We start from the raw sequence: 27,930 nt of genomic DNA on the forward strand, positions 1-27,930 counted from the left end.
TTTTATACCTATATGTATTATTTTTGATCCATGTGAATATATTTACTATTCCAAGAAACATACATAAGAGTAATTAAAAAGAAAAAAATCTATCATCAAAGGTAAATGTTTATGAAATTTCAGTTGGAAATGGGTATTGTTTTTTGACAATGTGACCAGAGCATTACTTAAACTCTGGGATTCTTAATTTTTCCATTAGCAAACAAAGTAATAATATCCACCTCCTTGGGTGGTAGTAAAAATTAAATGAGATAAAGTATGTAGAGTGTATATCCCAGGTTAAGTACATGGTGATAAATACTGGTGGTGAATATTATTAAATTGTCATACAATTCACCATATGGATAATAGAAAAGGGCTAATGTTCTTACGATAAATGGGATCACTGAGATCCTTAAGGAAAATATAAACACTCCCCTGAAAGAGGGCAAAAAAAATCAAAAGGCAAATCATTTGTCTCATCGCAGATTGAAAACCTACTGCGTGCCAGCAATGCTTTATTCTGCAGATTCTGCTGCAAGTAACAGACTCCAGATCACTGGCATTCCACTGAAAAAGGAATGTAAATGACTAGGAAATATGTGGAGAAATTCACTTTCACTAAAAATCAAATACATGCAAATTAAACTAAAATAAGATACCATCTTTAGATTCTCAAATTGAGAGGATAGAAAATTACAATAATACCTTGTTTATAGAAATGTGTTTTTAAAAACCAAAAAAATGGGCAAACTGATTAATGCAGCAATTCTACTTCTAGGAATTTATCTTCTGCAAACAATCAGGAATGCGTTAGAAAGTACAAACAAGACTTTCTTCACAACAGTATTCTCTGAAGCTCATTTATTACAAAAATTTTAAAATGGTCATTGGTTCAAAATAGGGAACTTGTTAAATAAACAATGCTATACCTCAATAATGAAAAACAAAGTAGCTTTCAAAAATAATATTACAGAATAAAGTAAAACATATATTGACTATACCATAGGCTGTAAGTTTTGTAAAATAAAAATTTAAAAATAGTGATACTAAAAAGATATAAACAAAAAATGTTAAGCGATATTTAGCCCTGACTATAGGTAGCTTTTATTTTGAAAGTTGTTATGAACTGAACGTGTAACTTCAAAATTCATATGTTGAAGCCCTCACCTCCAATGTGATGGTATTTGGAAATAAAGCCTTTGGGATGTGATTATGTTTTGATTATGTTGAGAGGGTGAAGCTACCATGATATGAAGAGGGTTCTCACTAAGAACCAAATTTGCTGGCATGTTGATCTTGGATTTCCCAGCCTCCAGGACCATGAGAAATAAATGTCTGTTTTTTAAGCTACCCAGTATATGGTACTTTGTTATAATAGCCTAAGCTAATTAAGACAAAGTTATACTCTCTAAAAATATATATTGATTATTTATATGTATTGATTATTATATCTTTATCTATTTGTATAGATATATCAATACCTATATGTCCATAGCTATACATAAGACAAATTTATGTTCGTTTTTTTAATAATAAAAGTGTTTTTTAATTGTTAACTAATTTTAGTTATTTTTTGAGATTAATAAATTATTTATTAACAAATTATTTTTAGAGCAGTTTTAGTTTCATAGCAAACTAAGTGGAAAGTATGGAGGGTTCTCATATACTTGTTTCCACTCATATATAGCCTTCTCTACTGTCGACATCAGCTCTACAGTGGGACATTTATTACAATCAATGTGTTAGTTTTTAAGAGAGAAGCTTTATTCTGACCCTTCAATACGCATGGTTACCTCCTGCATTATTATATATGCTCATTTTAGGTGTATAAATCTAGACTTCAAATGGATGAACTCCACCACTCATTTTGCTCTTCAACATAGATATTGACTCATCTAACAAACTTAAGAGAACAAGCAAAGAGGTAATATCATTACATAAATTTACATCTAAAATTATAAGAGATTTTATCACTTATTTATTCTACATCATCTAGGACTCTGCTGATATTTCTGTTAAGTGAAATAAAATGTCTCCTTCCAGGCACAAGATGGTTCATTGTCCTTATTTCTTTCCTTCTGTGATCCAATAGCACAGCTCAACAATCCAGTTTGTCTTTTCTTGTAACCTTTTAGGATAGCTTTGTGAAGTAATTTAGAATTGCTAACTATAATTCAATTTAGAATGAAGCCAGGTATATTAGTTTGCTACGGCTGCTGTAATAAAGTGCCACAGGCCTAAGTAACAGAAATTTATTTTCTCATAATTCTGGAGTCCAGAAGTCCAAGATTAAGCTGTTGGCAGGGCTGGTTTCTTCTGAGGCCTCTCTCCTTGGCTTGTAGTTGTTTATCTTGTCCTTGTGTCTTCACATGGTCTTCCCTTTGTGTGTGTCTTAATTTCCTCTTCTTTAAGGACACCAGCCAGATTGGATTAGGGCCATCCCTAATGACCTCATTTTAACTTAATTATGTCTGTAAAGGCTTTATCTTTAAATACAGTAACTTTCTAAGGTACCAAAAGTTAGGACTTCAACATACGAATTTTGAGGGGACACAATTCAGCCCATAATACCAGGAATTATGTTGTTGTAGCCACAGAAGTTGGAATGGGAGTAGAGACTCACTGCTGCCTCTTCTTTCAGCCTTCCACACCCTTGGAATGGCACCTGCACTTGTCATGTCACTACTGGTTTGCTCCCTGTCAAAGCCACCCTCCACTGAGCCAGACCATTTCTACAAAGCCTTTGTCGTTCCAATTATTGAAATGCCATCCTGGATTTTTCTGCCTTTGGGAGCATTGTCATATTCCTTAGGGTAATAGGGTATCTGCTAATGTGGAAATTAGATGGAGACCCCATTAAAGGACATCCTTACAATAGTGTTTATGTCATCTTCCACAAGAAGTGCTCTCCTAAGAGCAGAGCTTTCTTTTAGTGAAAGGGGCTCATGAAGGGTTCCTGTTTTGCTATGTAGATTTAGGGGGCAAGTGGGAAAGGGCACACACAGTGACATGATCCAGACTGCAGAGCTGGTCTGTGAGTGGGTGCGAGATCACTTAGTATAAGGAAGGCAGGACATTCTGAGAAAGAAGGAAAAACCACCCAAACCTCAGATTCCAGGTCAGATTGCTCTTTCAGGTGGCGTAGGGTGGGTACATCAAGGGTAGGTACAAGGCAAAAGCAACAAGGGCCCCAGTAAAGCCACATTGAAGGTAAAGGCAGGTAAGCCTTAAGGCCAGGTACTGCACGAGGCCCAGGGTCTCAGGGAGGCTCCCCAAGCCTCCCCAAGTGTCCCACTAGGGTGGCTTGATGGAACACTGGGAGGCCAGGGGTGGGAATTTTAACTAAAAGGAGCCTTGAGCTTGGTGCCTAATTAAGATGGGACAGTGGCTGCTATGTGGTATTGCTGCCTCTGAAGCTCCAGAGTTCTTGGAGAACTGAGGACTTCTTTCCAGTAAGGTATGTGGATGCTCAAACCTTACTGGTTAAAAAATTACATGACCACATTTGCCCCTATGCCTGGGGAGTCAATAACGCTAAACAGAAAAAGAATAAATCTTCCCCTTCTTGGTCTGTTTACTTTTTCAGGTTCATTTGCATCACCTTCTTGTCCTCTACCCACTTCAACACACACACACACACACACACACACACACACACACACACACACACACACACCCTTTACATTGAAAACATTCTGAACACAAAGATCCTTGAAATGTCTCCACATTCTCATGGAGAAATAGTGAAAAGTATTTTTTGCCGTGGTTTATTCTGCCTTCCTCTTGGAAACTCATCACTTTCTCTCAGCAGACCTTCCTAATATCCCTTGTATATCAATTACCATTTGATTTGTTTGCTTTGATCATTAGACTGTGGGATGGTTAATTTTATGTATCAGCAGTTTAGGTTATGATATTCGATGTTTGATCAAACGCCAATCTAGATGTGGCTGTGAAGGTATTATTTAAGATGTAACAAACATTTAAATCCGTAGACTTTGAGTAAAGTAGATTACTCTCCATGATGTATGTGGGCCTCATCTAATCACTTGAAGGCCTTAACAGCAAAGACTGAGGTCCCTGAGCAAGAAAGAATTCTGCCTCCAAATAGCCTTCAGACTCAAGATGGCACCACCGACTCTTGCTGGAATTTCTAGGCTGCTGGCCTGCCCTGTAGATTTAGGACATGCGAGCCTTCACAATCACATGAGCCAATTGCTTAAAATAAATCTCTCTTTCTTCATATGTAGATTCTTTTGGTTCTGTTCCTCTGGAGAACCCAGACCTATATGGGCTATGAACATGACCTTTCATCACGGAAGGGTCAAAGGCTAAGGATTGGGGAGTGAGGCCTGGACCATTTTGCAATCTATGAATCAAAGCAAGTGGGCTTAAAAATATTACCAACTCATGAATTCCTGGCAAAACTAGAATTTATATATAAATGTCTCCCAAAATATGGCTGAAGGGTAATATTCAAAGCATTGCAGCAATCGCTACATTTTACTCCTTCCAAATACAGCTCAGTTGTTTATTTGAATTGTAAGCTCTGGGAATGGTATTTAGTACATTTCTCATAAAGTATCTGACATATTCTGAAAAGGTTAATTTCCTTTTTTTTTAAAAAAAAACCTTTCTATGCAGAGAGCTTGCTCTTCCAGCTGCATGGAGGCTGCATCTAATTTCTCCATACATCTTCAATATTCTTCCTTCTGTCTTTGAAACTTTTTCATTTAACATTAGCATTTGATTAACCTTTTATTCAAGAGACATCTGGGTTTTGTGCTATTATGCTGATTCTGGCTTGTTTTTATTTCAGATAATTTTCAAGTAGCCACATGTGTCAGGTAGTAAGGTCTTCTTTTATTGCTAATTTTTGGCAATGGGGCTCCAGGAAGAGCAATACCCTCACTGTGCAGAGCTGTTCACTGTGGGAAGATGGGAACAATCCAGTAGTGATAGTGAGATTTTATTCACCATACAGAATTATTTAGAGGAAAGTCTTGGCCATCTTTGTCTACACTTATGCATTTTCTGCAGGCTTTGAAATTTATATTTTCTACCAATTAAGATTCATAAAAATATAATTTAATTAAAAAGACTAAAGATAAATCTATAGGTATTTTCATCCTGGAATTTTGTCAGGAGTTCCTGTGAATTCTGGTAGTGAGATTTTTTTCGAGTCTCCTCTGAGGCCATAGTGTGATCCACAGGTATGTCTGTGAAATGCTAGGGCCTGGATAATGTAAACCAGTGGTCCCCAAATGCTAGGGCCTGGATGATGTAAACCAGTGGTCTGGCACCAGAGACCAGTGCTCTTGTAAGAATCTAATGCCTGATGATCTGAGGTGGAGCTGAAGCAGTGATACTAGCGCTGGGGAGGGGCTGCAAATACAGATGAAGCTTCATTTGCTCACCCGCCGCTCCCCTCCTGCTGTGTGGCTTGGTTCCTAACAGACCATGGACTGATATTGGTCCGTGGCCCGAGAGTTGGGGACCTCTGATGTAGACCATAGCCTAACTCCTAGATTGGGAGGAAGAAATATTCTGCTCCTAATTCTTTAACAGTCATGATGGGTCATGGTTGCCAGGTATAGACCCAATTAAGGATTTGTACCATCCTTTGGCACTTCCTCAAAGCTTTGGTCTGAAGGTTACTATTCTCATGGGGCCACTCTGTTGTCTGAAAGAGGAGCTCAAAATACAGTCTTGTCAAGAATTCAGGGCTATTGAGAGATTCATGGCTTGCATGTGCCTGCTCTCTCACATAAGAAAAGAACAGGGAAAATGTAGCAGATATAACTCCTGAAAGACAGAGCTAAATGGTCATGGTGGTGATTAGGGTCTGGCCTAGGGAAAATCAAGATTGCTTTCATGGACAGGATGAAAAGCATTGTCAATAGTAGTAGGCAGTAGCTACTATGTGATGTGGGCTGGGAGGTGGCAAAATGAGCTCCAGATAAGATCTCAATTTATTATGCAAATCTTAGACTTCACTCCATGCCTCTTAACCAAATATTAGAGGTGGTTCCAGGAGATTCGGTGAGTCCTATTAGTTGAGAAGCAGGCAGAGACCAAGTTTGGTGCCACTGAAAACCTGGATGTAATTCTCAATTTTTAACTTGTTAGCTCCATAAATGTTAGTCTTTATATCTAGTGGGTATGATGTTCTCCAAGTGGGAGAAGTGATACCCTCGGGCTTATCTTACACCATCCTCAGAGGATGAAAGAGATTTGTAAACTTCTAGTCCAATTGAGGTGGTGATGGTGGGGTGGAGCTGATACTTACTATAAGATGCCCAAGAGAGCCAGGGCTTCATGGATGCCTGTCAAAGATCTAAATATCAGAGGAGAATGTGGATGGGCCACATGCATTAGAAATGCAAGAGGTGAATTCCAGCCATAGCTCTAGCAGTGATAAACTGGGGCATCTCAGAAAAGTCAAAAACTTCTGTGAGACTCATTTGTTCATCTGTGCCCATGAAGAGAGGCTTGAATAGAAGCAAAGTAGATGAGTAATTTCTATGATAGCTGATTCTAGTCTAAGTGTAGCCACTAATTTAGATGGGGTAAGCAACTGGCAGTGCCTACATCTGAAATCTAATTGTCTTCTGCCTCTTTCCTTAGCATGAGAAGATAGGTAATGACTTAATTCTTCAGCCAAGAAACTGAAGCCTTAAGCACCTGTCAAAAATGCTTACCCTAAAAATCGTATGGTGGTCTTATTCTAGCTTGATAGAGAGCTAGAAATTAGGCCTCGTCTAATAAACGGATACTTAATGCGTGGAAGCTCAGCCTCACCATCCTTTCCATTTGGTCCAGCTGTTTTTGCTTGTTAAATTGGCTAGTTTCTTCTGGAGATTCTGAGGCTGTTTAAACCATCACAGTAGGGTGTCGGGTGGGAGGTGGCAAATGAGCTCCAGATAAGATCTCAATTTATTATGCAAATCTTAGACATCACTCCAGGCATCCATCAAACTTCCCTAAGTATTTAAATTCATCCTGATCACCCCCATTTGTGAATATCTTTTTTCATTTTAGGTCTCTACAGAGTTTAGAACTCAATTCTTCTCTAGTCTCTTTATGTATGTATGTATGTATATATGTATGTATATTCACGTATCCATCCATCCTTCCATTTACCTATCATAGCACCTTTTCCTTTCCTGTCTGAGTGTAGCATCCTGAGGAAAGGGAACAGGTTCCCATTCAATTGCTCAATGGAGTAGGGCCCATAGAAGGTGTTCAAATGGTTGATCAGTTAACTGGGCTAATAGGGTGTAAGCTGTTACATTTAGGTCTAACTTTCTAAAGAGGCCCCAATTCTAACCATCTTTTAGGCAAGGCAATGAGGAATGAAAAAAATTGTCACTGAGAATAGAGAGAGATAGGTAACCTGAGACCTGAATAAACTTCAAATCATGGTAGTTTATCTACAATACTCACTCAGACTCATTCTCTCCAGCCTGTATGATAAATAAGAAAAAGACAAAAGGTCTTACTTCATTAAAAAAAAAGCCTGGCATAACAGTTCTTTCTTTCACAGCATGTACGCCCTTTCAAAGGAATTATTTCCACTAATGAGTCTCCTTTGCTTGTCCATTAGTTATTAGGCACTTCTTAGGAAAAAAAATCCCAACTTTCCTTTAATTAATGTGCTGTTCTTTAGACCTCCTTTGGAGGTTTTATTTTTATTCTAAGCTACAGAAATAAGATGAGGAGGAGGCATTATATTGGCATAAGCTTATCAGTATTTGATACAACAGTGGGGTGCCTCCCTCTTTCTTTCCTTAAGTAAGCTTGCCTTGTAAAAGAGCAGTACATAGGATAACAATTATATCTGGGTCAAAACTAAGCACAGCCAATGAAAGAAATGGATGTTCCACACTTAAAGTTACATAGGAATTGGCACAAATAGTATACTGAAAGCCTCTTCCCACCTCCTCTCTCTATTTCAAATCCTTAGATATTACAGAATGATAGATTTTTTAAAAAATCCTTAACTGCATTGGAGAATAAGAAAGGGTTTCCTTGGTGGAACATACACCACGAGAAATTCCTGAAAGATATAGTCAGAGTAATATAGAATAAAACAGGGCAGGAAAGAACTGTTACAGATTGTGTGCATGGCACTGGGAAACTCAAAGTTGGAGGATAGATACAAGAATAGGGTGGTATCCAAGGCCAATAGTCAAGTGGTTTACTATTGTCAAGTGACATTATGGGAGAAGTAGCCAAGAAGGATAATAGAGAATTCCCCTACAATTTCCAGAGAAAGCCTTTGTCCACAGGCAGGAGCAGCGAGTATGGCAGTCAGGCGAGAGTGGCAGGACAATGTCCAGAGGGTTCAGAGACATCTTCAGTCCTGTAACAAAAGGTACTTGAATATCCTGCTTGATGTACAAGTTGGCCATGGCCTGTAATATTAGGCTAATAGGTATAGCATGCATAGGGATTCACAGCAACTAACAGGAAGCAGACAAAGTAAAGATGAGTATATGATAAAATGATGTCCAGGGGTGAGAAACCGTTCCAGCCACATTAAGTGGACAGATTAATTAGAACAAAGAGAAACATCACACATGCCATTTGCATGCTCAGACTCATCACCCTGAACTGGTACAAGAATGGTGGGAGGTCCTTGAGACACTCTCAGCATCACCATAGGAACACAAGTATCAGAGCAAGGGTTGGAACAAGCTGTATAAAGCACCCATGTTTGAGATCCTGTCCTTACTGAGGTTTGTCCCCAAGGGGACAGGAGCACCTAACTTCAAAGTTCATAGGCTTTTCTTCTGGACTTTACTTTTCATCAGGGTCAGGAAAAAGTGTTCGGATAAAGAAGGAGTTTCAGGAGGGCTGAAAATCAGTAAGGGGCCATTGTAGGTATGGGAGAAGTCTAATTTCATTGCACAGTTAGGAGGATAAAAAGAAGTTGCCTACAAAATCTGCTTAGTGGATGGGTAGTCAACATGGATGGTAAATCAACTGAGAAGGGCATCACGTGCCTACTTTGATCCAAAATAGCTTTGGTGGTGAACTTCACCAGGGTCACCTCACATCCAACTAAAATTATTTTTGAAAAGACATAAAGTAAGTCTCCAGGAAAAGGAGGGAGAAGGCAAAGGTGGCAGGATATCTGATTTGGATACAAGTTGTATTTATAGTACTTGCTAGGCCTACTGAGCAAGTTAAAGTACAGTGAATAGAGGAGAATAATTCAGTGAGGTTACTGAAAAGCAAATCAGAATAATTGATTTGTGCAGCAGACATAGAGTTTCCAAACTGCTGACTTAGGAGTTTATCATTTACTGTGCTTTATTTGCAAATACACCTATTTGGCCAGCTAGAATTTCTGGTGGTTATTCTAAAGAAACAATCGCACATGTGCACAAAGAGCCATGAGACATTGTTTATGTGTGAAAAGTTTGAAATGACACAATTTCCACCAATAGGTTAATAGTTAAATAAAGAGTGTACATACATTTTTAAGTACTATGCAGTATTTAATAAGAAAAAAGTAAATGCATATGTACCTATAAGTCAAGTTCTCTAAAATATACTAGTAAGTGAAAAAAAAAAGGAATTTGCAAAATAGCATATATAATATGATCCATTTTGGTTAAAAAACTGTTAATACACACACACAACCCTCCCCCCCTTTAATTTCTATATGTACACATATATCCATGTAGACATACTGAAAAATATCTGAAAGCTGCACACTAAGGTGATAATGGTGTTTTCTTCTGGGAAGAAGAAAGAGATTGATGGGGGACAGGGGCATTTTTTTTTTCTTTATCTTCTACATTTGTTTGGATTTTTAGCAACAAAAATGCATTTATGCATTATTTGTGTCATTAAAAATAACCAAATATAAAAGTATTTCTTAAAGAAGTTTGAATCAACAATTTGAGAGTAGGATCAACAATTTTATAAAGGAAGCGAGGATATTTACACGTGGATGGGCCACACAGACACACTTTGAGATACCTTAAGATTTTTAAACACTTTAAGATTTGCAGTCAATGAATACTCAAATGTCATGCCAATAATCAAAAACCCAACTTTGATGGAAAAAATGAAAGTAAGACAAAAGGAAAAAACAAATAAAAAAGAAATGAATCCACTACAAAATGCAGAGAACTAAGAGCAGAAATAAATCCTAGAAAAATATAGTTTATCTCACATCATCTTCTACCCTCATTGAAGTGGGGGAAAAAAAACATTAATCAAATGCCAAAGGTATGCCTTCAGTCTGTCTAGACATTATTCATGATGCATGTGTCTTCTCTACTAATTCTTTAATATTAGAAAACACACATTATGCTGTTTAAATCCTTATAGTGATAACTCAATTTGGGAGGGAGCATCTGAGATACTCAGTTTTCTTATCACATTCTCATCTTGGTTTTCAGTAATATTCAAGGATGACATTAGCCAATACATTATTTGAGCCATCTAAAAGGCAATGGAAATGTTATTTACCAGACAGTGGATATTTCAATGGGAAACAGAAAAAATTAAGACAGTAATTAAGGGATTTTGCATAATATATTCTGTTGAGGGAAAAACCAATTTTTCTTATGTATGTATTTTTAAATTAAATCGAGTGGTATATAGTACTTAAGAGAGAAAAGAAGAAAAGGAAAGCAAGCAAGCAGAAAGAAAAGAAAAAAGTAAGGAGAGAAGGAAGGAAGCAAAGAAGGAAGGTAGGAAGGAAGGAAGGAAGGAAGGAAGGAAGGAAGGAAGAAAAGAAAAAGAAAGAAAAAGAAAGAAAGAAGAAAGAAAGAAAGAGAAGAGAGAGAGAGAGAGAGAGAGAAAGAAAGAAAGAAAGAAAGAAAGAAAGAAAGAAAGAAAGAAAGAAAGAAAGAAAGAAAGAAAGAAAGAAAGAAAGAAAGGAAGAAAGGAAGAAAGAAAAAATTCAAAGGAGAGAAATGAATATATTTCAGGATATTGATCTGAATACCCACAATTACCTATGAATCCATTTAGCAAATATTCATTGAGCACCTGTGTGTAAGGCAATATGTTAGGTACTGAGAATACTGAAATAGTCACAGAATCTACCATTATGAGGCTCACAGTCAAGTGCAGATTGGTAACTCATAATTGACCCAACATATTTTTGACTTCTGGTTCAATATGATAGATATTGTATCTATCATATTTAACATGATCGAAATGATCACCAGTAGATGAATGGATAAAGAAAATGTGGTACATGCATAACTTAAAATATTATTCGACCTCAAAAGAAGGAAATCCTGTCATAAGTTACAACATGACCACTTGTAGAAGGACAAATGTTGCATGACTCCACTTATATGAAATATCTAAAGTAGCTAAACTAATAGAAGCAGAAAGAGGAATGGTGGTTGTCTGGGCCTCTGGAGAGGAGAAAATTGATAGTTGCTGTTCAGTGGGTATAGATTTTAAGTCGAGCAAGAGGAAAAGTTATAGAGAGCTGCTGAACAACATTATGCTTACAGTTAGCAATATTGTAGTATCTACTTTAAAGTTCATTAATGGGGTAGATTTCATGTTATGTTTTGTTTACCACACACAAATGTCATTGATTTAGCTGTACTGGGAAGCTGGAACCTAAGCACACATCAAGGGACAAGCCAACAAGATATATGCTATGGAATCCCAGAAAGACTCAAAAGTTAGAGGCTCCGACTATATCAAAAGGGGAGGAGAAGGGTTGAAAACCTGTGTGAAGGACAATTAAGGTTACTATTTTGGAAATTGGACCAGAAAGTTTCTATATTGGAGATAATAAAGTGTTGGGAATAAGTATCATATTACAAGTGGGGGAGTAATTGAAATGGTACCACTGCTGTACTATGAAATTCTCTTCTCATGATTGGATACTAGAGCGCAAGCAGCCACACTTTTCTTTCCAGGCTGGGTGTATTTCTCTTTGGAAAACTGATGTGCTCAAGAGATAAGACCTGCAGTTATTTGGGGGTACCCAAACAAATGGCTGTGTCTCCACTTGCGTACAAAGAAGTTTCAGTAGAATTTTAAATTTGAATAGACAAATAAGAATAATCAGGTATTTGGGTAAATACTCTAAAATAAAACTTTAAGCAAATAAATAATAACAAAACCCATAAAATAGTGAACTCAGAAAAAACAGAGACAATGCAAGGAGTAGAACAAAACTTTAAAACAAATGAGAAGAAACACCCTGTAGAGAACAGAAATTACATCAATGAAACAAGAGCTTGATGCTATGGAAGAGGAACAAGAAAGAGGTCTTACATTTTAAAATTATATGTATACACATATGACATATGTATATATTCATGTATGTACAAATGCATGTATGTGTGTGTTAGAAAATCTCCCAAAAACGTAGAGCAAAAGGACAAAGGATATGGAAAGCACAAAAGGAAAAATAAGATAACTATAAGATCAATCTTATAATTTACCCAACAGCTAACTGATAGTTCTTAAAAAAATAAAAAACAGAGAATAAAGATATCAAAATAATAATACAAGAATATGTCCCAGAAGTGAAGGATGCATATCTCCAGATTGAAGGAATTCATCATGTGTCTAACAGGAATCAGAATGATCATCAGATCCTCAGTGGCACTACTATAAGCCAAGATAATACAGCAACAATTTTGAGAGATGTTTATTTCTAACCAAATAATCTATAATCAGCCAAGCTATCAGTGAAGTCGAATGTAGAATAAAAGCCTTAGAAATATCATGTCCCATGAGGGACATTGTCATTCAGAATAAGGGACTAAACTGAGGAAAACAAATGTATGAGATCTAGGGAAGAGGGATCCAATACTGGCAGCAAAAGGTAATTCCTGGAATGATGATGAAGTAAGAGGTGAGAGCTGGTTCAGAGAGCAATCACTACATAGAGAACCCAGGAGGTGGTGGCTCCAGAATGGATGACTCAACTCAATAAAGAAACTGATCATTTATCATATGTGTTTGACTATATTAAGAGGAGACAGACAACTATTGGACAGTTTAGGGAGAAAATTAGACATAGGAACTCGGGAAATTAAGAAAATGAAAAATAAGGCAATTGCAAATTCCAGGGGAGGGGTTGGGGAGCCGTTTGAGAAAGGAGATGTAATTGGCATAATAAGTGGATAAACTTATTACTTATATAAACACTGAATATTAATTTAGTCCCATATTGTGATATAACTACATTCAAAGCTGAAAGAAATATATACGTTGTGTGTATATGACTGTGTTGTATTTGAGAAAGTTAAGTTCTCAACTTCCATATAAGAAAGCCAATTGACTACAACTGAAATGAAAAAAAAAATCAACATAATTCAGCAAACACATATTATTTTAAAATGTTGCGATAACATAATGAACAATTAAAAATTGATGAATAACGCCTCTGAGGGACTGACACTTGGGAGAGGTGGGGCAAAAGATTGCTATCTTTAATGTTAAGTCTTACATTTAAATTTAAAAGCTGTATTATTTTGGCAGAATTACAGTGAAAATAAAATCACCTACTCATAACTAAATGTGGTGCGTTTATAAAGTGTGTAAAGTTATGAGAGGACAAAAGTGAATAAAAGTGCTAGCTCAGGTAAATTTCAGAAATCAATATCAGTCACTATGTAATTATATGCTAGAAAATAAAATATTAATAATCATGGGTATCATTTTCTTATCGCTTAGTTTTAGCATCATCTCATTTAATGCTCACATCAACACTGGAGATAGGTAGTATTATTAGCCACATTTTATAGATGTGGCTATAAGAAGTTAAGTAGTTTATTTAAACTTATACTGTTGGAAAGTGGAGTGGTGTACCTGAGATTAAAATCTGAACCTATCCAAAGCTCATAAACTTGGCCACAAGCCAGCACTCCAGACAGATGAAGAGGTACCAGGAATTCAGAGAGGGACAATAATTCTTTTTCCAGACCAAGATCCCAGCAGACTGCAAGTTTCCCTGTGCTTAAAAGAGAATTTAAATCCAATGTAATTTGCTATTTGATAAGGCACTGGTTTGAATTTTAAAAATAGTTTTACTTGAGGTTCTTTAAAACTCACTTCCTATAAATTTTTAGTCAAGTTATTTTTAGATTTTTCAGCATAAAATTTAAAATACTCTGAATCTTTATGAACAACAGTAACATTTCAATTTTCAAAGAACCTCCCTTCTACCATCTTATTTGATCGCCACAGAAACTCCATGAAATGAGCAGGGCTGATGTCATTCATCACTTCACAATTGGAGGTGGGTAGTACTAAGGACCATAAAAGCAAAGTGGTTTTCTGTAATCTACAGATAATAAAATAACAGAGTTGTGATGAGAACTCATAACTCCTGATTCTTCCCTCAACTCTCCACCACACATATAGCTCCTCATGTGTCTCCTCGCATGGTTCCTCATGTAGCACCCACTGATGTCACTGCCTTGCAAGGGACATTTTGCTTTTGTCTCACTCTGAAGTTTACACTTAGAAGAAGCCCACCTCTTTGAGATCTTTTTCAGTTTCATTCATTTCTTAGACTTGAATAAACCTGAACAAGGAATGGACTCTTTTATAAGAAAAAGGAAAATCATTTTTCATTGGTCTCCCTATATTGATATGCTATTTACAATATGCACAAAATAAAACTTGGTAGCAACTCTGAATGTTTATAGCTCCTACACAACTATAAAACCAAAGCACATTTACAAGTTAAATATAAACAATATCACAAAAATCAATAATAGCTAAAGAAATAACATTGACTAAAAGATCCTGAGAATATGCTATACTGGAGTGCAGTGTCTTCAGTGTTCAGCCCGTCTGTTCATTTTAAATACTCCATGCCGTGACTCTGTTCTCCATCACTCATTCCCATTTGCACTGGTAGGAAAATTCATTTACCTTCCGATTATCTATTGCTGCATAATAAACTAACCCAAAATTTAGTGGCTTGAAATAATTATTCTATTTGGCTCACAATCTCATGGGTCAGAAATTCAGAGTAGACATGACGGGGTGGTTGCCTACAGGTAGCAGACGCTGGAGTGGCTAGTGCTTAAAGATCCACTTTCAAAATGGTTTCTTCACTCCTATGTCTACTGTCTTGGTGCTCATTGGCTTCTCTCTCTCCTCACAGCACATCACCCTCTCCATCTGGCTTGTTCTCAGGGTAGTCACATTTCCTACATGGCAGTTGGGTCCCAAGAGGCAGGAGTAGAAGCCACTGGGTGAGGAAAGGGCTATACCCAGAAAAGTCACAGCATCATCCCTACCACATTCTACTGGACCAAAAGTCACAGAGCCTGGATAAAGAAATCGACTCTACCTATTGATAGAGAAGGGGTCAGATCACATTGCAGAAGACCACACATAATGAGAAATGTTGGTTCAACCATCTTAGGAAAATACAAGTGCCTCAGTTTGTAACAAATCTAGCGTCCTTTCTCACTAGCCAGAGATTGCATAGTAGTAATTGCTGCCAATATAGTTATAAACATGAGTGCTGAGCTTATGAGAAAGTCTCAGTTCCAAGGAATCACCCATAAGAATAGAACATGCATATATATATATATATATATACATACATACATACATATATATATACACATATATATATAATTGTTTTGAATAAAAAGGAGTGTGCAAAGGACTTTTACTATTTCCCATATCCAGTTTGTCTCTACTTCCTGAATACATACGAACACAACATTTCTCAGCTTTTTCATATTGTGATATGCATTGTGACCAATGGTGGTGAGGAGAAATGATATGTGTCATTTCCAAGATAAGGCATTTAAGAATGGATTAAGCTTGCCATGCTTCCTCATCCCCTTTCTCTTCCACTGCCCTGAAAGACATATGTTAGGATGAAGGCATCTCAAAATTTTGGAATATTCAACAGAATCAGTGACTGAAAGATAACGTTAATCAGAGTGCACACCAACTCATGCTGGACTTGTAACATGAACAGACAGTAAGCATCTGTATATTAAACCATTGAGACTTGGGGGTTAACTTTATCTTAACACAGTCTCCTTTATCTTAATTAATATTTTTATTATTCGTGACATTCTGTTAGGAAATGCAAGGACCCAACTTCATACAGTTTGAGGAACACTGTTTTAATTCACACTAAAATTTTTCATGGAGTAGAGGCAGGCAAGGAGAATAAGTACAGAATTAAGTAGGAGAAAATGCAAAAGAAGTAGATGACACTGTCACCTTTTCTGCTCTGGCAAAAGTTATAATATATTTATGAAGCTAATATATACTTTCAAAGATGAAATTATCCATCTAGCTTTGAAGTCTTGGGCATTTATTTGTAGACCATTTGCACTTTCATTGTGATTTCATGATAGAGATAAAAAATTAAAGTAATTTATTTCCAGACATTTGGACTTTCATTGTTATTTAATGATAGAGATGATAAAATAGAAGCAATTAGTGAAAGTTAAGTGACTTGCCCAGGTCACATGAGTAAGTGGTAGAAAAAATTTTTGAATGCTCTGATAGAAGTCAAATGGTAAGTTACATCTTAGCCATGGAGAATATGATCCTTGGCTGAATTAGTCTATTTCTGAGATGTCTTTTTTTTTTTTTAAATTTGACAGAATTTTTATTTCACAATAACATCATTACTGATAAAAGTGACCTGGCAGTTGAAAATGGGTGATGTTGGAGTAACTGTTAGCTAGATTATAGAATAATGTCTTCATGTTTAGCCATAGATAGCAGTAGCCTTTAAAATGGAGCTCTAAAGTTTTGACATGGTACTTATAGCCGCAAGTTGTTAGGTTACCACCAACATGTTCACAGATTGAAATGAACAATATTAAAAATGTATGTAGACAGGAGAGTCATATTTTATTTCTCCTGTGATATAAATTAAAGGCCACCTTGCACACCAAAGCCAGGTCCTTTGGGTGGCTCAGTCAAAGAGGTAATGCCCCAGTTGGCTTACAAGAGAAGTGTCTATTTCTTGGCCCAGGTTTTGGAATTTTGCCAGCCTCAAGCTCATCAATAATTCATTCAATGTCCTTAGGTGTCAGTTTCTCATAGCAGTTGTCATTTATTTGAACTATTGGTGTGTTTATACAGGCCCCTGAATATTCCACCTCAATAAGTGAAAAGTCTGTCAGGTGTAGTCTCCCCAAACTTTATTCCATGCTTTTTCTGAATGGCCTCCAGTATGCAATCAGAGTTTCAAAGCATGCAAGGTGTAGAAGTGCAGACCTGAATGTGAAACTTTCCAACTGATTTTCGATTATATATTGTATAAAAAGGTTGCTACTTCATAGTCTCTCATTGGTGGTACTTGTAAAACTTTTGCAACCTTGTTTATAGCAGAGATGGGCAGCCATCCATTCTGACTTTGGGCTAAATCCAGGACTGGAAGCACAGCTGCTGCTTTATGCCCTCTGGATAGGTTTTCTTTTCTTTTTTTCTTTTTACAATTGCGTCTATCCTGTTATAGTTTCCGGTGTGAAATCAAATGGACTATCTATCTGGGTTATTCTCAGGAGTATCTCTGTGAACACATAAAGCTCCTCCAGCTCCATTTTGCACCATTTTCTTACAGAAATTCCTTATATGTCTTCTCCACTGGGTGGTGAGGCCAGCCACCTGAGCTTGGAGCACCTCTGAGAAGAACATGGTGGGCCAAACTGTTGGCCTTTCCCAGTGGAGCCAGGCAAGAATCCCAAGCGAGCCTGGGACACGTGGTGTCTAGTTCTATTATATCACGACTTATTCATTTAAAAGGAATCACTTTATTAAGTTTTAGAAAAATTTGATTTGGTCCACACTTGAGTGCCACCCGGGACTCTCATGATTAGAACTAATGATTACTCATTGATTGTGGTTCTTTGATTAAAATATTTTACGATTAAACATCAACCAGTTACAGATGTGCGGACAAATTATCAACTGAATTCAAATTACTTTAAAAGACCAGATTGAAAACTGGCTGGTCTGGTGATTTTGGTCATGTGAATGGCTGAATTAGATTGCTCCATGGCAAATAAACTGATTGCTCAGAGAGTAGTGTACACAAACAAATCAACTAGATTCAGAATAATGCAGTTAAGCCATATAAACCCAGTCTTCAAATAGCCTCCCTGGTGAGACACTGTTTTTCATTTAACCTGAATGATGTGGATTTTTTTTTTAAATTTTGGGTGCTTTATACTTTCTTTTCAATATGGAGTCAGTGTGAGATACTCCTTAGAGTCTATATGAATCGATTATATCTTCTTGGACAAAAGGATCTGAGCTTTGCCATTTTTTTCTGTCCTATTACACCTTTTTATTAAGAACTGGTTAAGGATGTTGATCAAAATCATAGATGATAGGAAGCTGAAGGAGACTGAATGAGAATCCAATAAAATCTTGACAGGTCAAAATGGACTCTAACAAGATAAAATATTCAAAAATTAAATCTAAGTCCTTGCTTTAGGACCAATACCCTCATCCTCCAAAGATGAATTGATTCACAGAATATTTGAGAAGAACCTAGACATTTTGGCTAGCTGTAGGGTCAGTATTAGTGAATAACAAGATATATCACTTCTAAAAAAGGCTAAAGTGATCTTACGGTGTGTTAACAGAAGAACAGCTTTCAAAATATGAGAAACTCTGAGGTCATCAGACTGTAGCTGGACAGTGTGTATAGTTCTCAGACAATGTTTCAAGAGATCAGGAAAGCACAAGAAATGAGCACCAAATTAAAACATCTGAAAGAATCAGGAATCTCTACTCTGAAGAAGATCCATGGGGCATGATAACTATCTTCAAGTGTTTGAAGGGCTCTAACATGGAGAATGAAATCATTTGGCCCCAAAAAGCAACACCTGGATTGTGGACCAACACTTTAAGGAAGTAGCTTTAAGGAAGAACTTCTATGTGGACAACTTTCACAAACAGTGAAGTCAGGGGCTAGTTATAAAGGTGTCTTGCCAGATATAAAGGTCATCCTGTCTTGAGAGGTATTAGAACAGGGATTGCAAAATGACCTCCATGGACAAATTTGTTCTGTTGACACATCTTCTTTAGCTTTCTAGTGTGTTAAAAAATTTTGACTTAGTCACTAATATTTTTTAAAAACACAAATATTTTGGACAAGATTGGTATTTTCTGGTTTTCTTTAAAATTTGGAAATCTGGCAACCATGAGCCTCCATTTTTATGGGGTAACAATCAGTTGGGGAAGAAGTTCTTTTTCCTTCTTTTGACAAGGTGTGTAATCTCTGGTTCTCCGCAGTCCCCTCTACTTCCTATTGTATTCTCCGCCTAGAGGAAGAAGATAATGTTCTCATTTGTTCTCTTGAATTGCTGCTTTGCTTACATCCAACCCACCTCAATGTGTAACTTATTTGCCTGGCCTCTCTAGGCACTCAGTTTGTGATCCTCGTTAGAGACACCACTTGACTGGGTAGGAGAACAGGACCTATTGAGAAATCAGTGGTTTCTGAACTTTATTTTTTTAGTCGAAATACCTCCAATCCTCCGTAGCCACTTGTCAAATGAAATCTGATGCCAAATTTCCATTTATTAAACATGACAAAGGAACTATTACCTTTAAAGTGGATGAATGACCTCTACCTCATAATCTAACATTTCTCTTGAGACAAAAAATAAAATTTTAGGGCTCTTGAAGGACTGGTTTGAACAACACAAGATTTGAAATTCTCTTCTAAATTATGAGGATACTAACATAAATGATATTTCTTTTAAGCACTTTGGAGTATTGGTTTAAAGAAAAAATTTATTTCTCAGATGAAAATAAAGCTGTGCAAAGGAAAGATCACAAACTAGTGGAAATATTTGGGTTTCAGTCCTAGCATTGGCATTAACCAGTTGGGGGAACTTCACTTTGCCCCTAGAATCTCAGTTATTAAGATGTGAGGAGCATTTTGGAGAATAACTAGGCTACACTCCTCCCTGTATAGATAAAAAAAAATGAAGACTGGGAGATAAAATGGTTTGTTCAAGGAAACATGATTTATTGGTGTCAGAGCTAGTATTAGAATTCAAGAACGACCTCCAGTTTTGCTCTCTCCATTTTGCTTTTTTTCTTCTTAGTAGACAATTATTTGAATCTCTTTTGACACAATCGATTTGAGTTGCTTTGACTTTCTTCTGTTCTTTGTTAGGGCTTTCTCCTGTCGTTTCTCTAAGGTGTCCTTACAAACTAACATCCATTAAGCAATTTTTTTTATGTGGGGTGTGCTGCTTTCCCTTTTCAAGGGGAATGGAAAATAGAAAATTGTTTTGCCTTACCTGTTTTCTTTCAGGCAATAAGTTCTTTATTGCTAAATAGGACATACTTAGAGAGAGTGAAAAACACAACATTTTCAGTACAAATAATGGGAAACCAATTAAATAAACTCCAGCAATTGGGTTGTTATTTAGACATGAATCTCTTTGTCTAACTGCTGTTTACTTGTTCTAGACCTGGCTTCACTCGTAGTCTCTCTTCAACCCACAAGGGCTTGAAACTACTGGAAATAGTAGGAATTCAATTCCACTAATTTTCAAAATACTCTTGGCTTGGATTTAAGAGCATGAAGACTGTTTATAGATGGAGATGTGATCACAAACATGTCAATGGGCATCGCAGAGGGAAAATGGCTAAACCAGTTTAAAAAACCAGAAGAGAGTTTTAAAGAGTGTTTTTTAAAAAATATTTCTGAGGCATATCCAACTCTAAATCTGTTTGCCTCACAAAACATCTCAGAAAAATTTAGTAGTAGATAGACATATCTATTTTAACCATTTATATATGTCATCATTAAGGAACATTGATAGTTCCCTTCAGCTAAGCTTTGAATAAAATTCATTTTGGAGCAGTGGCTTAAGGAATGAGAAATTACTTTGAAGATAGATTTTGAGTCTTAATGGGAAATTATTTTAAGAACTCTATCTTTCTGAAATTCTTGAAAATGTGATCAGGATTGAATCAACACAGCTTGCATTTTTATTTTTTTTACTTGGAGATTAAGAGTTCTTCCTCTGGTTTACAGTCAGCTTGATCTTTCTCATGGCTTTTAAATTTAAGTTCCTTAAAATTAAAAAAAGTGCTCAACTCAGATTCTCCTCTTGCTATGTCAAACAGAGGCCGTTTCTGAGTATCTTTGTCTAGCAGCTCCCAGAACCAGGTCTTGGCTCTGAGATGTTGCCTACTTGGGCTTGAGGCTTTAAGGGCTTGATTTTCATTCATTTGGAGTCCAGTGTGACTCCCTGCTTTAAAGCACACTGCCCAGTCCAGACACAGCAGTGTCTGGTTGAGATAAAATTCATGCCACCATTTTTATTTCATAAACTCATATGTGCACCATGAATTTCAATACCCGTGGAGAAAAAAATAGATTAGTCAGGGAAAAACTGAAGCAACATTTTATTGATATCTCTAAGTGGTTCTAGTAAGAAATAGTTATAGGGATGAGCAAGTTATTCTGGTAAAATGTCAATGAGAAAGGACTCACTGACTAGATTAGTTTTTGCTTGACCTTTGATACTCTTCCTACATTATTTGTCATTTCTGTCTCCTTTACTGGTCCCAGTCATCTTCCAGACTTCTAAATGTAAGCAGGCCCTAGGGCTCAGTCGCACACAGCTTATCTTCTTTATTTATACTCATTTCTTAGATGATCTCAATTAGTCTTATGATATAAAAGTTATCAATAGGTAAGTGACCCCAGTATAAGTCTATAACTGTGACCTCTATCCTAGATCTTGAAGTCCATTTGCTTATTTTACCTCTCCATTTGGATACTAAATTCAAATCTCAAATGTTAGCATGCTTAAAACTAAACTCTTGATTCCCTACCCACTTCGTACTAACCTGTCTCCCCCCACCCATTTTCTCCAGCTATGTGAATGCTGTCTCCATGCTGTAGTAACTCAGACTAGCAACTTTGGGGGTCACCTTTGCCTTCTCTCTTTCTCTCTCATTCCTTATCTGACTCATCAGCAAGTGAATCAGTAAATTTTAAGGCTCTGTCTTCACAATATATCTTCAAATCTGACTTGTTTCTCATTACCTCTACCAACTTCTACCCTGGCCTAAGCCTTTTGCTTTTGGAATGTTGCCGTCACCTTGCACTGATCTCCCTGGTTTCTGCTCATGTTTCCCCCATGTTCATCTTATAGTCTATTCTTCACTCTGAGGCAGAAAAATCTCATCTCATTCAGAGTTGACCTAAAGTCCTTACCCTGACTTGTAATGTCTTCCATGGTCTTGTTTCCTCGTTCCTCTCTGACCTCATTTCTTTCCCCATTCTTCTCAGCTTACATCTTTCCAGTCTCACTGGCATTTCTGCTCTTCATAAATGCATCAAGTATGCTCTAGACACTAAGCCTTTCCCCTTGCAGGTTCCTCTTCTGGTAATGTCCTGTCTCCAGACAGCCACATGGATAAATTCTTTACCTCCATCAGGTCTATGTTTAAATGTCACCTTACCAAAGTCCCCAACCCAGAATTCTTTTTATAAAATGGAAACTCCCCTCTCTGGCACTCTCTCTTCCTCAAACTTTGCTTTATTCATCTGTTGTTGTTGTTTGTTTTGTTTTGTTTTTGTCTCTGTCCTTCATTCCTTCTAGTATATAAACTTCATGGAATGAGGGCATTGCTTTGTTCCCTGCTGTGTCACAGTATGTAGAACAGTGCTTAGCATGTAGTTGAGCTCAATAAATATTTGTTGAATGAACATATGGTTTGCTAGCATGCAACTAGGTAACGGAGTTATATTGAGTTTAATAAGAAATGCAGAAAATGTTTATTTTCATTTTTAGAAGATGTAATAGATGCGTTTTAGATATTTAAAGACATTTTCTTTTCCATCTTGGAGAAGGTTAGGGAAGGAACCAGATAAGGCAGGTCTGGAAAAATTTGCCACATAAACATTAAGACTTTAGGAAGTCCCAAAAGTTTGCCAGCTCATTATTATGAGAGTCTTCATCTTGTGGATTATAAAGATCACACAAAACCACTTTCTTCCCTTGGTGTTGCTTTTCTCCTCACTAGGGCTTGTTAAAAATCTCCCAGTGAAAGTTAAAACTCCTCAGAGATCTCCAGGCTGAAATGGTATCTCCCAGAATAGTCCCTTTTCTTTTAGTAAGCATGGCACCATGAACAGTAGAGTAATCATTTAAAGATGTGCTCACAACATCTAGAAAAAGCCAGGCTTACTCACTAGCAGCTTTCACTGTGCTTTTCTGAATTCATAGTAAATAATTCTTCTCTATTCCCTACAAATAGTTAATTATAGCACTAGCAGCAGCTCTTTGAGGCAGAAAGCCAGGCACATCTGCAATACCCAGAGGAGATACTGAAAGTCACTCCCTGCTGCATAATAAAACCAGAAGATTAGGGCAGATTAGCTTTTCCCATAGGTTGAAACGTTATTGAAGACACTTCGCCCCTGCTTCCTCCTCCAGTACATTTTTCCTTCTCCTAATGCTGTCAAGTCATTCTCAAAATTTATATCCCATGCAAGGTTTACACCTGCTGAGCCCACCTCTTTATGAGATGTCTAGAAAATGAATTTGGTCACAAGCTGGGAATCTAAGTTAGAATCTGTTTCACATGGGTCTCTCAGCTTCACCATTTGAACTCGATGTGTGGTTAAGGTTATGTGCCTACAGATTTGTTTCATCTGAGCTAAATGCAGTCCCTGGAAGATGGCAGTAAGGGGAAGCAGGTCTGCCTAGGGAGAACTTGCTGACCCTAGAAGGCATGCCAGTTCTTCCAGAAAGGTCCGGGCTCAGGGCAGAATTTTGACCCCCATTGTCTCCAGGCCCTGGTGTTATTTTCATGGTTTTGTTAGATCACAGGGTAAAAGGGAACTTGTAGATACAGTTAAGGTTACTAATCTGCTTACTTTAAGAGAGGGAGATTATGCTGGGTTCTCTGGGTGTGCCCAATGAATTCACATAAACCCCTTCATCAGAAGAGGAAGCAGAGGAATGTGAAGCACAGGAAAAACTTGATGCATATTGTTAGCTGGAAGATGGAAGGAGCCACATAAGATAATGCTGTTCTCAATCATGTGTGCAACTAGCATTCTTAGAAACATCTTTTATACATGCAGCTCAGAGTCTGTTTCCAGGAAATACAAGCTAAGATATCATACTTGGTCCCTTTTTCATAGAGGAATCACACTGTAGGAATCAGCTCTGAAATGAGTAAAGTGGAAACTATTTATGGTCAAAATTAACTTTGAAAATTTCCTAGGGAAGTTGGAAATGGATATATTGTGTCTCAATACATCACAAGTGTGTGGAATTTCCATTCCACAAAGAATCTTGTCTTGTTTTCTTATTCTCACAGCAGATGAAGAAGTTGACTTGTGCTTAAGAAATATTTTATATCAAAAGCATTATCTTTAAGTGCTAGAGTCTCTCACCCATAGAGATGACATGCCCCCACTGTGGGAAACAACAGGGAAGGAGGCTGACTGCACACTCAGCGACTTTAGTCCTGCACCACCACTTTGGGGTGTGAGCTGGTTGAGCAGAATGTGCCCTCCCTTGTTATTATTTCCTCCTCCTTTTATAGCTGAGTTTGTTGAAATTACATAAACTAATGATGTAATTTCACTTTTTTTTCACTCTGCTATTTTTGATTTAGGGAATTCTATTTTTAATTAGCAAGAACAATATTTTAAAGAATCACAAATTCATGAGCAATATTAATCCTCATTTAGCTTTTTATTTAAATCAGATCTGGTATTGAGAGGAGGAGTCATGAGTTTTATTTCCTTCCCATTAATTATGGTTGTATGCTCCCAGAGAAGTCACTTATCTCTCTGGGTCTATTTTGTCTCAATGGTAAAATTATATTTTAAAGCTTTAAAGCAAAGTGCTGAATCAATGTTACCTTTGAATTCTTTCTGATCTATAATTTTCTTTGTGTAGAGGAGCAGGGAAATTAATTTATGAAATACAAACCAGTGACAGAACAGCACCGTGTAGTGGTGAAGACCCCTTACAAATCACGGAACTTTCTGACCATCATGAGTCTCTCTAAGCTTTCATTTTCTCATCTGTAGGAAATGAAATCTGACAGCATTTAATTCACAGGAAACATCTAAGGTTTAATGAGATCATATATTTTTAAATCCTTCACACAGCATTGGGTTGTAGGATTTGCAGCAATAGCTGTTGTTGTCCCCATATTCTCTCAGTCCCCCTTCTGAGTCCACCTGTCACTGCTGATACCTTCCCTTCTCACATCAATCATCTCCATCATCACCTCTTTGCTAGAGGACTTTCTCTGGCATCCTGACATTTGTTCAGTCTGTGAACAGGGCAGCCCAGAAGTGCCAGGGATTTAACATCCAGGTCAACTCAAAAAGGAGAGACAGAGCCAGCAACCTCATTCCTTGTGGGACAACATTGAGGCACATTCTACTGATACCTTCAGAGTCCCCAGTGGGACTGAGCCTTGGGAGCCTATAACAGAAACCTGCTAAAAAAATCCACCCTCTAGTTGCTTTCTTCACTTCCATTTCTTTCCACTCTCTTGTGCTTCCTAGAATCGGCCTCCCAAATAAGCAACCCTCTTCCAAGTCCTTGTTTCAGGGTCTGCTTTTTGCAGGGATCCACACTAAAACGGCAGCATTCGACACACATTCACTGTTCTTACAACTGTTATCAAATTAAAGCAAGAAGTCCTGGAGTGATCCTGTCTGTTCTCCTCTGATTCAGTGGTCTGTTTTTCTCTTGTGCTTCCTAGAATCAGCCTCCCAAATAAGCAACCCTCTTCCAAGTCCTTGTTTCAGGGTTTGCTTTTTGCAGGGATCCACACTAAAACGGCAGCATTCGACACACATTCACTGTTCTTACAACTATTATCAAATTAAAGCAAGAAGTCCTGGAGTGATCCTGTCTGTTCTCCTCTGATTCAGTGGTCTGTTTCTTGTGGAAATGTCACGAGTACAATAGTTAAAGGACTGTGTCCTTGCTTTCTCCTCGCTAATGTGCAGAGGGAAACTACCTGGCTGGCTGGGAATAGAGGTGTATGAGCTCAAATACATTCCTAATGAATTTCACAGTACATGTATTCACTTGTGTTTATAGAGACACACAGCACATTCTAAAGTGTGTGTTTGCTGCTTGTGGATTCTTTAGGAGAGGAAATAAGGTAGAGAGGAGTAGGGAGAGAAAACCAGAGGAAGGGAGGAAGAAATGATATCTGCTTAACTTTGCCACATACTCCTTTTGGAGTTATTTGCTCCTTCAGGGTGGGCAATATGGTCCCCAATTATATGTATGTGTGTGTGTGTGTGTGTATATAGAGACAGAGAGACAGAGATCACTGATGGGGTCACATGGTCAAGTGATATTGAGATAACTTTTAGGAGGTGGGTGGGAGTTGCAGCATTGGGGGTGGGGTTGGATCTCAGCCACTTCCCCCAATTAAATTTTTTTATATTAAAAATTTTCCTGTGCCTCTGTCTTTCCTTCTCTATCTTCTCCTTCACTATCTAGCATCAACATCAGTTCCATATGTCTCCAGTTTATTTCTCTGTTTGGATTAGACATGGCAGAGGTACCCATGAACATTTATTAGCTAATAAAGGAGGCTGTCTTAGGAATTCTGGCTAATCTGTACCTCTAAGGCCCTAAGAGTTAAAGAAATTTTATTCTACTTTCAAATTCCACCAATGGTCAACTCTATACTTGTACAGATTTGATGGACCACCGGGCTGTTACAATAATTCATCACAAATGATTCTTTCCCTGTGAGAATCCCAATTCCAAGTGGGCTTTTCCTTCTGTAACCAGGAGAGCTAAATCCAGGTTGAAAAAGATGGTCACCAGTATCAGGGACTTGAGTTTTTTATTTGAGCTTTCACAAACTCATGTGTGACTCAAGTACACGTCTACCTCTTTGATCCTCCATTTGAGAATGGGATAATTTGTTGCTCCAACTCATGCTACAGGGAAATGAAAAGATGAAGAAAAAGGTAGCCGTGAATGACTTCTGGAATAAAAATATAAAATACTAATGTATTTGCTATAAATATTTATAATAAACTTACCATGCTTGTGGTTTTTAATAAGTAAAATATAATAAAATCTATCTGCTTCCTTTTTTTTCTCAAGGAAACATTTGGAAGATAAATTGGAGAATTTCTATACGTTTTTTAGTGTTGTATCTCAAAACCTTAAAATTTACCATTTTAGAGTTAACAAATATGAAGATAAAAAACATCCTATTCTTTAGATATAAATTCTTTTGAAAATGTACTAAAACTATCTCATTTCTATTTTCACCCAGCCCCTAGGCTGAGAGGCTGTCATGTACTCACTGTGATGGTAAAGAGAAAATACCCCAAAATCTACGTTAACCACTGGAAGAAATTTTAGTTGAAACTTCTCCCCCAAAAGTTGAGAAAGACATTTTTCTCCATGTCATTTTCTTTTTGAAAGTAGATTTTCCAAAAGAGAATGGTGCTTTTGCTTTTCTTTTTAAAATTTTAATCTAAGTTATCAAAGTTATTTAATACAAATCAAAGGAAAGACAATACATACAAATGGCATGTTATCATAAAAAATTTACTATGACTGATACTAATTTTATGTAACCTGTGGAGAAAGAGGAAAAATAATTTCTTTGCTTGCTTTGAACTGATGAAATTCCAGTATTCCTTTCAGAAAGATGTGTATGGCTTATAAATAAATTGTTATATTGTTGTTCTGATCATCTCATGGGCTCCTTCAGACCATACTGTCCATGTCGTCTATGCTTTCTTATCTGAGTTTATGTACAGCTGTACAAGGTATTCAACAATCATAGCTAAGTTACTCCATCTGAATTATACCTAAAAACATTGTGTCATGTCAGAAAAGGACCTGAAGTAATTATAAACTATTTCAGCTTCTATCAATGACTTGAGTCTCAACCGTAATAATGAATCCATTCTTTTTCAAAATCAATTATTGTATTATTAAACACCAT

At 37.1% G+C, this 27,930-nt stretch overlaps 1 protein-coding gene and 1 pseudogene across 2 annotated transcripts in view; both read right to left on the reverse strand.

Moving 5' to 3' along the window:
• PCSK2 (proprotein convertase subtilisin/kexin type 2) overlaps positions 1 to 27,930 on the reverse strand; it is a 247,401-nt gene that overhangs the window by 179,346 nt on the left and 40,125 nt on the right. The window lies entirely within an intron of this gene.
• LOC102879193 lies at positions 16,852 to 17,619 on the reverse strand (annotated as a pseudogene).

Source organism: Pteropus alecto, unplaced genomic scaffold (assembly GCF_000325575.1).
Source record: "Pteropus alecto unplaced genomic scaffold, ASM32557v1 scaffold45, whole genome shotgun sequence".
Taxonomy (NCBI): domain Eukaryota; kingdom Metazoa; phylum Chordata; class Mammalia; order Chiroptera; family Pteropodidae; genus Pteropus; species Pteropus alecto.